This window comes from Podarcis raffonei, chromosome 3 (genome assembly GCF_027172205.1).
Source record: "Podarcis raffonei isolate rPodRaf1 chromosome 3, rPodRaf1.pri, whole genome shotgun sequence".
Classification (NCBI taxonomy): domain Eukaryota; kingdom Metazoa; phylum Chordata; class Lepidosauria; order Squamata; family Lacertidae; genus Podarcis; species Podarcis raffonei.
Genome location: NC_070604.1, coordinates 69,137,589 through 69,147,009, shown reverse-complemented (window position 1 = coordinate 69,147,009; position 9,421 = coordinate 69,137,589). Strand labels below are relative to the sequence as shown.

Here is a 9,421-nt window from a genome sequence, read left to right as displayed (position 1 = left end):
TCCTCGGAATCTCCCCGGGGAGGGGGGAGGCGGCGGCGCGTGGGGGGGGGACCGTGGGCGGCGGCGGCGTGTGTGCGGGGGAGGGGGGCAGCGAGGAGTGAGTCACGCTCGGGAGAAGCGGGGAAACTCCAGCTGCTGTGCCGGGGCCAGCGCTGGCGGCAAGGCGCGTGCGCAGACTGAGGTCTGGGCTCTCCACCCTCCTCCTCCTTCCCTTGCTTTGCTCCCTCTCTCTCCTTCCCCCCCTCTCCCTTCCTCCCTCCCTCCCTTCCTCTCTCTCTCCCTGCCGGCTGGGTGCTGAAGTTGGGCGGATGGCAGCCCAGCAGCTCCGCTAGGGACCAGCGGCGCCAGCCTTTTTCGCCGGGATCGCTCAGGGCGGAGCGCGCGCAGCCAGGCGGGGGCGGGTAAGACGCCGGAGCGCTTTCCCTTTGGCAATCTCGGCCGCGCACGGAGCCCCGGCCCCAAAATGTCTGCTTTTGGAGGGACCCAGATGCATGCAGGGGGCAATGGCGAGAGCTCCAGCAAGAGCCTGGCGAGGGGAGAGGGGGTTCCGCGCGGGCGGAGGGCGACAGGGGGCGAGTGGGGGGGGCTGGCGGCGCCTTCAGAGGTGCGCGCCTCCGGGTGTGCTGGGTGCCGGCGGGGGGGGGGGGATGTTGTTTCTCTCCAGTGATGCAGAAAGGGGTGGGGAGCGAGAGAGGCTCGCCGGGGTGTCTTCCCTGGACCGACTGCCACACGCACACACGGGGGCTGCAGATGGAGGAGAAGGATGCTGCCGGGCTTGGCGAGCGAAGGGTTGCAAACGGAGCGAGTCAGGGAGGCAGATTATGGGGTTGGGAAGAGGAGATTATTTTTTTCCCCGGGTGGGTGGGGAGAAATTTCGTACAAAGGGGTGTAGCGCTGAAAAGAGGGGTGGCAGAGCTCCTGAAATGTGCACATGTCCGTTTTTCAAAGATGAAAAGACGCTGGGTGGTTTGGTTTGGTTTTGTAATTCCCTCAAATGCCTCCCAGAGAGGTATCTGGGTTGATTCCCTGGAAGTCTCCAGCCGATTCACACCCCTCAAATCTCTAATGCATAAAGATCATTGCAACGTGTAGAGCCGTTTAAGAAAAATGTTGTGGTTTTTTTTAAGCGCTTCCAAATCTTGGATTAGAACTCTTTCCTTTTAAATAATCGGCGACAACCCCTAACGGAATTTAACATGCCACCAATTTCAGAAAGAGGGAGGGGGTGAAAAGAGGATAAACACCCGCTGAATCTCTAGTAGCTGCTTTGGTGTGAAGGGGACACCACGGAGGGATGGGAGGGGGGTGAGAGGGGGTGACAGACAGCCTCTTTGCCTTTCATAGGGAGAGCCAGGCATGCTTTCCCCCTTTCTATACCAGGCAGAGCCTCTCCTGGCTGAACGCCACCCAGCCACCCTCTTCATGCATTCTGCGGCATCAGCAGGGGGGCTTGGACTTGGCCAGATTCTTCTCCCCATTTCTGTGAAAATGTTGGGGGGGGTGAGATTGGAGGAAAGACACACACACACAGAGAGAGAGAGAGAGAGAGAGAGAGAGAGAGAGAGAGAGAGAGAGACACTAGGCTACAGCTAGCAGGATCCTTGCCAGTCTGCTTAGGCTAGAAGGGCAGCAGAGCATCTCTGCCCAGGTAGAATAAAAATCTGTTGCCCACGCACCCATAGCTGATACGCTGACGGAGTGATTGAAATCTTCAGTTTTTGCGAGTGTCCTGGTGGAATTGCTGACTCTGCCAATAGGCATGTGTGTGTGTAATTGAGGGGGGGGGACAACAATACACAGGGTAAGGAGAGAAGGGTGGCAGATTGTGATGGATGGGATCTTCCTTTCAAAGTCAGCTCTCCCTCCATCTTTCTCTCCAGGAAGCCATGAGATCTGATGTCTCAACACTCTTTTCTGCTTACCTCTCAGCTTCTAGGATTCCTTTCCTTCCAGTCAGCTTCTGGTCTCTCTGGAGAATTTTTAGGTAGATGGGCTACTCAAGTCAAGACCACTACATCTATGTTCTTTTAAAATTTGAATTAATGGGATCCTTCTTCAAAGAGTTGTAAAATGTTTTAGTTTCTTAATTTCCATTATAGCACTGTATTAGGAAGGTCTCCAGGGGAGTAGTGAAGGGGTATTGGGCACTCACCCAAAATGTTGCCTACAAACCCCAGCATATATTTGTTTGTAATTTGTGTGGCAAAATCCTTACTCCCTTCATAATGGCCTTTGTACTTCTTCACTCCCCCAGTCTAGCTTTCCAGCATTGGCCCTGACAAGTAGGTAACCTGCCTTTGTGTTTCTGTACTTCATTCATACTATGTATGTTAAATTGAAATCAATCAGAAAATTATTGTCACAGGGATGTGGTTATTCCATAGCATTCTTCATTGCCCAATCTCTGCACTGCTTCTGCTCCACACCTCCTTTTTGCCATTCATAGCCTAATCCCTACGCATAGTTAGTCAAAAGTAATTCCCTATGAGAACACAGGAGAGGAGCCTCAGTTCTGCATCAGAAAAGTGGTTTCTTCTATGGTCATTTGTGGGAAAGGAAGGTCTGGATTTAAACTAAACCAAAAGCTGTGCTCAAACTCCTAGAATCCTTAAACTTTCAGCTTATGAGTGGGCAGTCTGTTGTAATTCTTTGGTGATGGAGATACACTCTATACATGTTCTGAGGCACTCTTAGTTCATATGTTCAAGGGCCAAATCTTGGTGTGGTAAATAGATTCTGGGTTCAGCCCTGGTCAGGCTAGTATCAAACTAAACTCTCACCCCTTTTACTCAGAATATTATAAGTGTCAGGGGACTAATGAAACGTCAAACAAAACTATAATCTGTTCTTATCAGTTTTTTCTTCTCTCAATAACTTCCTGGCTCCTGTATCACGTGTGTCCCTTGCAGCTGAATGGGTGAAGGAACCCCATATGTCTTGTTTGAAAAGCAGAACATGAAAGATGCATAAAAATAAAGCAAAGCAAAGCTGTGTGTTGGAGGTGGAGTGGAGGATATGGAAGTTCTAACATACTGCATGAACCAGGCCTATATTTATGGCATGCCAAAGCATTGTCAGTGGGGAATGGACCAGACACTGAGGGATTTTTTTTAATTTCAAGAGCCACATTCCCTGAGCGGTAGTATTTCTGGGGCTGTATGCCAATAGTGGGGAAGGAACCAAAAGTGGGAAGAGGTTACAGGATTGCATGGTCCGCACACTCTTTCTGTGCCACCCCTTCTCTCTCCTCTGTCTTTTTCTCTTACACTCACATGCACATGATCTGTAAGAAGAATCAGTTCTAGGTATCTATCTGCAGCATGCATAAGAATGTATTAAATAAGTCGGGGAGGGGGCATCACTGCCCTAAAAATTCATTCCTTTCTACTGGGTAGCAAATAAAATTATAACACAGAAATGACTTGAACTCATGTCTTTTCAACAGGGACAAACATCTCTCTTTTGCAGTTTCCAATCTTCCTGGCATAACTTCCATGGTTTGTACATAAGTAGCCCCATTTCTCTCTCTCTCTCTCTCTCTCTCTCTCTCTCTCTCTCCCTCCCTCCCTCCCTCCCTCCCTCTCTCTGTGTGTTGACATTTTCATGAGCTTCCTAAGGAAGGACTAGTTTAACTTCCCCTCTCATCCCTACCTTGAAATCAGAAGTATTGGGATTGAAAGGCACGTCATGCATTCTCTAAATACAAGACATGCCACAAAGAGGAAATAGAATGCCCTCCATGTTACCTTGGCCTGCTCCTTTGCCCCTAACTGTCAGGGGGACATGCTACTTATCTTGGATATTGGCTGGAGCTCTGGGCTCAGGAGGTTATAAGCATGTGGTTGAACCTCTGGTTGGCCCACTTTGTTGATAAACTGCTTGGCACCCTTCTTCCTCTATTCCATTCAGTCAAGATGGCTTCCTCCAGACAGTTCTAGAATCTAAGCAGTGTGTCAGTGAAGGAACCCAACGAATCTTCACTAGGTGGAGGGAGAATGGAGTTTGAGGAAACAGTAGAGAACAATGGAAGGAAGAGCTTCTAATGAAGATTCAGGAACCATAATTTCCAATCAATACAGTGGATTACGAACTTAATTCGTTCCAGAGGTCCATTCTTAACCTGAAACCGTTCTTAACCTGAGGTACCACTTTAGCTAATGGGGCCTCCCACTGCCACCGCCCAGCTGCTGCGTGATTTCTGTTCTCATCCTGGGGCAAAGTTCTCAACCCGAGGTACTACTTCTGGGTTAGCGGAGTTTGTAACCTGAAGTGTTTGTAACCCGAAGCGTTTGTAACCCAAGGTACCACTGTACTTCATCAAACTTCCTTGGTCTTCAGCTTAGTTTCCTGGTGGTCTGTCCTAGAGCAGGGACCGGGTACCTGTCATCCTCCAAATTTTAATTTTTGTTGGACTTTGGCACGACACCCATCAGCCCCAGCCAGCAAGTTTAATGGTCAGGGATGAATCATAGAATCATAGAGTTGGAAGAGACCACAAGGGCCATCGAGTCCAACCCCCTGCCAAGCAGGAAACACCATCAGAGCACTCCTGACATATGGTTGTCAAGCCTCTGCTTAAAGACCTCCAAAGAAGGAGACTCCACCACACTCCTTGGCAGCAAATTCCACTGCTGAACAGCTCTTACTGTCAGGAAGTTCTTCCTAATGTTTAGGTGGAATCTTCTTTCTTGTAGTTTGGATCCATTGCTCCGTGTCCGCTTCTCTGGAGCAGCAGAAAACAACCTTTCTCCCTCCTCTATGTGACATCCTTTTATATCTTTGAACATGGCTATCATATCACCCCTTAACCTCCTCTTCTCCAGGCTAAACATGCCCAGCTCCCTTAGCCGTTCCTCATAAGGCATCGTTTCCAGGCCTTTGACCATTTTGGTTGCCCTCCTCTGGACACGTTCCAGTTTGTCAGTGTCCTTCTTGAACTGTGGTGCCCAGAACTGGACACAGTACTCCAGGTGAGGTCTGAAGGGGGCTGGTAGTTCAGCATTGGCTGTGTTGGTTGGAGTTGATGGAGGCTGCTCTATTCTAAGACTCATCCATCTTCCTAGCTCTCATATATTTGCTTAGCTCTTGTCTTGCTGATAAGTTCTATGCCGTGATCGTCTGCAGAGGAAACCCCTCACTAGAAAACAAGGACAATATTTTTTTACAAGTGTGTAAGAATAATGATGTAGCTGCTAGAATAGTGACATTCAGCTACAGAGACCCGAGTGCAAAATCTCTGCTCAGACACAAAGCTTCCTGGGAGACTGCTGGCTAGTTATTACCTCCCAGGCTATAATAAAAAACCTTACAGGGTTGTTGTAACAATGAAAAATCAGGGTAAAATCTGCATTCACTGGATTATATTGCTCTGTTAACACAAGTCTTGCATTTTTAATTGGCTTGCAAAGAGTTGCAGGGTACATGTATTGTATATGCTAGGTAGAAGGGGTTGCCAACTTGTCTGGACTTTGGTTTTAATAGCAGCATAATACACAGGAATCAGTAAATGAAGCTTTTTAGAAGAAATGAGATAACCAAAATAGTAGCAACCTGGTACATGTTACTGGTAACATGTGCTGGCGGTGAATATTGAATTGAAGAGCCACCTATAACCCTTGACAATACTCAATAGCCGACTGTTTCAGCTTCTAAACATGGCCTTTCATGACAAATCAAACATTTGGGTTGACTTACAAGACAATACAAATAAACTTGACAGCATATTCTAGGCGGGGGGGGGTGAGAGAGTTTGGTGGTGATTTTGGGTCTGAGTGACTGGCATCTGCTATGGAATTTTGTAGAAAGGAGACTCCAGAATACTTTCGCCTTGAATTTGGCTTCCCATTACACACAGCTATGCTAGGCCTATTCAGCAGGGTCCAGGCTTTGGTGCGTGGTAAAGTTATCATCAGTGCATGCCTAGAAGTCAGCATTCCTCATTCATGGTGCCGATCTGGCCATCCCTGTCTAGTCATCCAAGTTTCTTGTCTATGCCATTCAGTCTGCAGCAGGCCCAGGAATGCCCCAAATGTGCAAGGAGGAGGCTTCTAATATTGTTGTTGTTGTTAAAGAGTAAAATAGGATGCTGTAGGCAGCATCATCTGTGTTCTCTAGTTTCAATCCACAAATGCAGCATTTTTCAATAATCAGAAGGTTCAGCACATCAGCTTTTTATTTAAAGTATTTTAAAAGCAAGTTTCTGTCTTTTAAGGCCGCAAAGATGTTTTCAAAAACATGGGGTGAACCAAAATCCCAGCAACTCGAGAAGAGCAGAATTTCTGTGAATGGTCAGACTGGTTTTCAGTTATCCTCATAGCTCTTGCCCCTTACCATGGCTAGCAGAAACAAAATATATTTGGTAAAATATATAAACATATGAAGATGTATATGGGATGGAGAATCCAGCTTTTATTGGAACAGAATTGAAGGGAGATTTAAACTTTTTTTAAAGAAAGAAAGATAGAACACAGTTATCTGATAGATGCATTGGCAATGATGGATCAAAACATCCATGCAAAGCTATCAGCAGCCTGGTCCTATTGATCATTTTTATCTACCACAGCACAAAAAGTGGTTTGCACCATGTAAAGTGAAGCAGTGCCTTCTGCTGAGCCTGCTTTTCTGAGTATCTACAAATGGTGACCCACCAAACTAGCATCAGCCCACCAAAGACCTGATAAACCTTCTGTTTTTTGCTGCTTGCCTGACATTACTAAAACAGGATTGTCAAACAGCTGCCAAGTTGTGTGTCTGATGGCAAGGATGCATTTCTTGGCACAATGGAAGAACCAGATAGATGCCTTCTTAAAACTTTTCACTCAGGCATTTCCTTTGGGGTGATCCAACTATATTGATTTATTAATCCAATCTACAGGCTTGCGATGTATTTTGTATTTATTTTCTGGGTGTTGTTTTGTTGTTTGCTTTTCACCATCATGACATTTTCTTGAAGCTGGCAATGTAGACATTTTTGCAAATAATTAAATAAATAGGAGGGAGGAAGGGTACTTCGTTGTCATTGCTGCAAGTAGGCTGCCGGCAACCAGTTTTTTAAAGGCACCAATGGCAGTTAAGTTCTTGGATTCTTGCAGTGCTGGCTGGCGAGTTGTGTTTCAGTTGGTGGATTTCAAATTGTGCAGATCGTGTGTGGAATCTTTGTGCAAATGAAAACAAGGCTCGGTGGTCCTATGAACTAGGACGGAGATGAGCGCCCCCATCCTATAATGTGAGGCTTAGTTTAAATACTTCATTAATAGGGCTGTGAGACTTGAAGTCTCCTGTTCACAAAGTATTTAATTTAGTGCCCTGTATTAAAGCTACTTTGGTACCACTGAATTTGTTTAATCTAAATTGGCATACATGGCTTGCACTGTTTGCCTTCTGCCTTCCACCCGTCTTCATGAAGACTGAATCTGAAAGACAAATAAGAATCCAGATTAAATATTAAAGAATGTCTTAAAATGGAGAATTTATGTGTGAACTCTTGACAGAAAATAGCCTGATATGTGGGGTTAGAACTATTGGAAAGGTGCCCCATCAATATCCTTTCACTTTGCTTTGTAATGAAGTAAAACCCCTCAGGAATGTAACCGCGGCCTTATCCTGAGTCAGACCATTGGTCAATTTAGCTCGGTGATGCCTACACAGGCTGGAATCAGCTTTCCAGGGTTTCAGACAGGCGACATAAGAATATAAGAACATTAGAAGAGACTGCTAGATCTCGTCAAGGGCCATCTACTCCATCATCCTGTTCTTGCAGTGGCCAACCAATTGCCGGTGAGAAATCTGCAAGCAGGACCTGAGCACAAGAGCCCTCTCCTCTCCTGCTGTTTCCAGAAACTGGTATTCAGAAGCATTACTGGCTCTGACTGTGGAGGCAGAGCACAGCCATCATGGCTAGCAGTCAGCCTTACCTGAGTATGGGACCTTCGACATACAAAGCAGATGCTCTGCCACTAAGAAATTACTTTATAATGGATTTAACGTTTAAAAAACCAGACCCAATAAAGCAATTTATTGAAAAGGAGTGTTCATGCCAACAAACTGGAATATGTGGGTTAGTCTGAGGCAATGAGTGCTGGCATTAGCCCTGTTCAGATATTCATTAACCAACAAATGAGCATATGTTAATGTCTCGTGAGAGTTGCATCCCCTGAGCCTATCCTGCACTGAGCCCAAGCATATCCACCTACAATCTGGACTTGGCGCCTTTAACTGCTACTGATATACCACCCTCTCTGCTGCCCAGTGGCTTCCCTTACTAAGCTGGCTGAAGGGGTCTCAGGTGTGATATTTGACAGACTCAGGGTCTTAGACTTGGGGCACTTCAGTCCCAGAGTCCAGCCCTACCGTATATGGCAAGGGAAAGGCTCTTGGCATGAATTTTGGTAGAGAAGAAAGCATGGTCGATAGTATAATGGAGTCCTAGCATAGGGCTTCCATATCCTTTGATCATATCCTCAAACTACAGTCATACCTTGGTTGTCAAATTCCTTGGTACTCGAACCTTTTGGCTCCTGAACGCCACAAACCCGGAAGTGAGTGTTCCAGTTTGCAAACATTTTTTGGAAGCTGAACGTCCGACATGGCTTCCGCTTGAGTGCAGGAAGCTCCTACAGCCAACCGGAAGCCGCGTCTTGGTTTGTGAACCATTTCGGGAGTCGAATGGACTCCCGGAACGGATTAAGTTTGACAACCAAGGTACCACTGTATATTTAATAAGTGGTTTGCCACTATATTTAGCGATTCCTCCTGTGTGATTAATGTATACTTAATACTGAGGTTCAGTTGGCTGGGTCAAGATGGGCCATTTTTGAGAGCTAAAGGCGCTTTCCTAAAGGTGGTTCAAGCCATATAATTCCACCTTAAACATCTGTAGCTTCCCCCAAAATCCTGGCTGGGGACAGTAGTTTGTTAAGGATGCCAAAACTCCTATTCCCATCACAGAGCTACAGTTCCCTGGAAAGAGGGATTGACTGTTAGACCACTCTGAGAATTACAGCTCTGTGCAGCTGGAGCCTTCCTAGGGAGTAAGCCCCAATGAACATGTGCCCATTTCTTAACTTGGCTAGTGTTGTTGTGTATAATGAAATTCTGACTGTATTCAAGTATAAGTGAGTAACATAGAGAACGAGAGTAGCAAACAACAAATTAAGACCCTTCAGTATAGTGTGTGTGTGTGTTACATCTATCAAAAAATTGTGGTGCAGCATGTCCCTGAACCTTTTAGTAGTGGATTACTCATATATCTCATGAACTGCTATATTATTCTTTCCTTCATCACCATTTAACATGAAGCCTGTCCCCATTTTCCCTTGTATGTTTCATTTGGCTTTGAATATGACCCTCCACTAGCCGTCCGGCTTCGTCCAATGAACAAATTACATTGCATGATTTCCCCAGTTCATTTTGTCCTCCTTTT

General features: G+C 46.2%; 1 protein-coding gene across 5 annotated transcripts in view; it reads left to right on the top strand.

Annotated features, from left to right (window-relative positions):
• Positions 1 to 188: 188 nt before the first annotated feature.
• Positions 189 to 9,421, top strand: part of RGS17 (regulator of G protein signaling 17) — a 64,946-nt gene continuing 55,713 nt past the window's right edge. For 2 of the 5 annotated variants that reach the window (XM_053382212.1, XM_053382211.1), the window contains exon 1: positions 189 to 401. The gene's annotated coding sequence lies outside the window, so the exon portion shown is untranslated. The remainder of the gene's footprint in view (positions 402 to 9,421) is intronic. The other 3 variants (XM_053382206.1, XM_053382210.1, XM_053382209.1) reach the window with 3 other exon arrangements.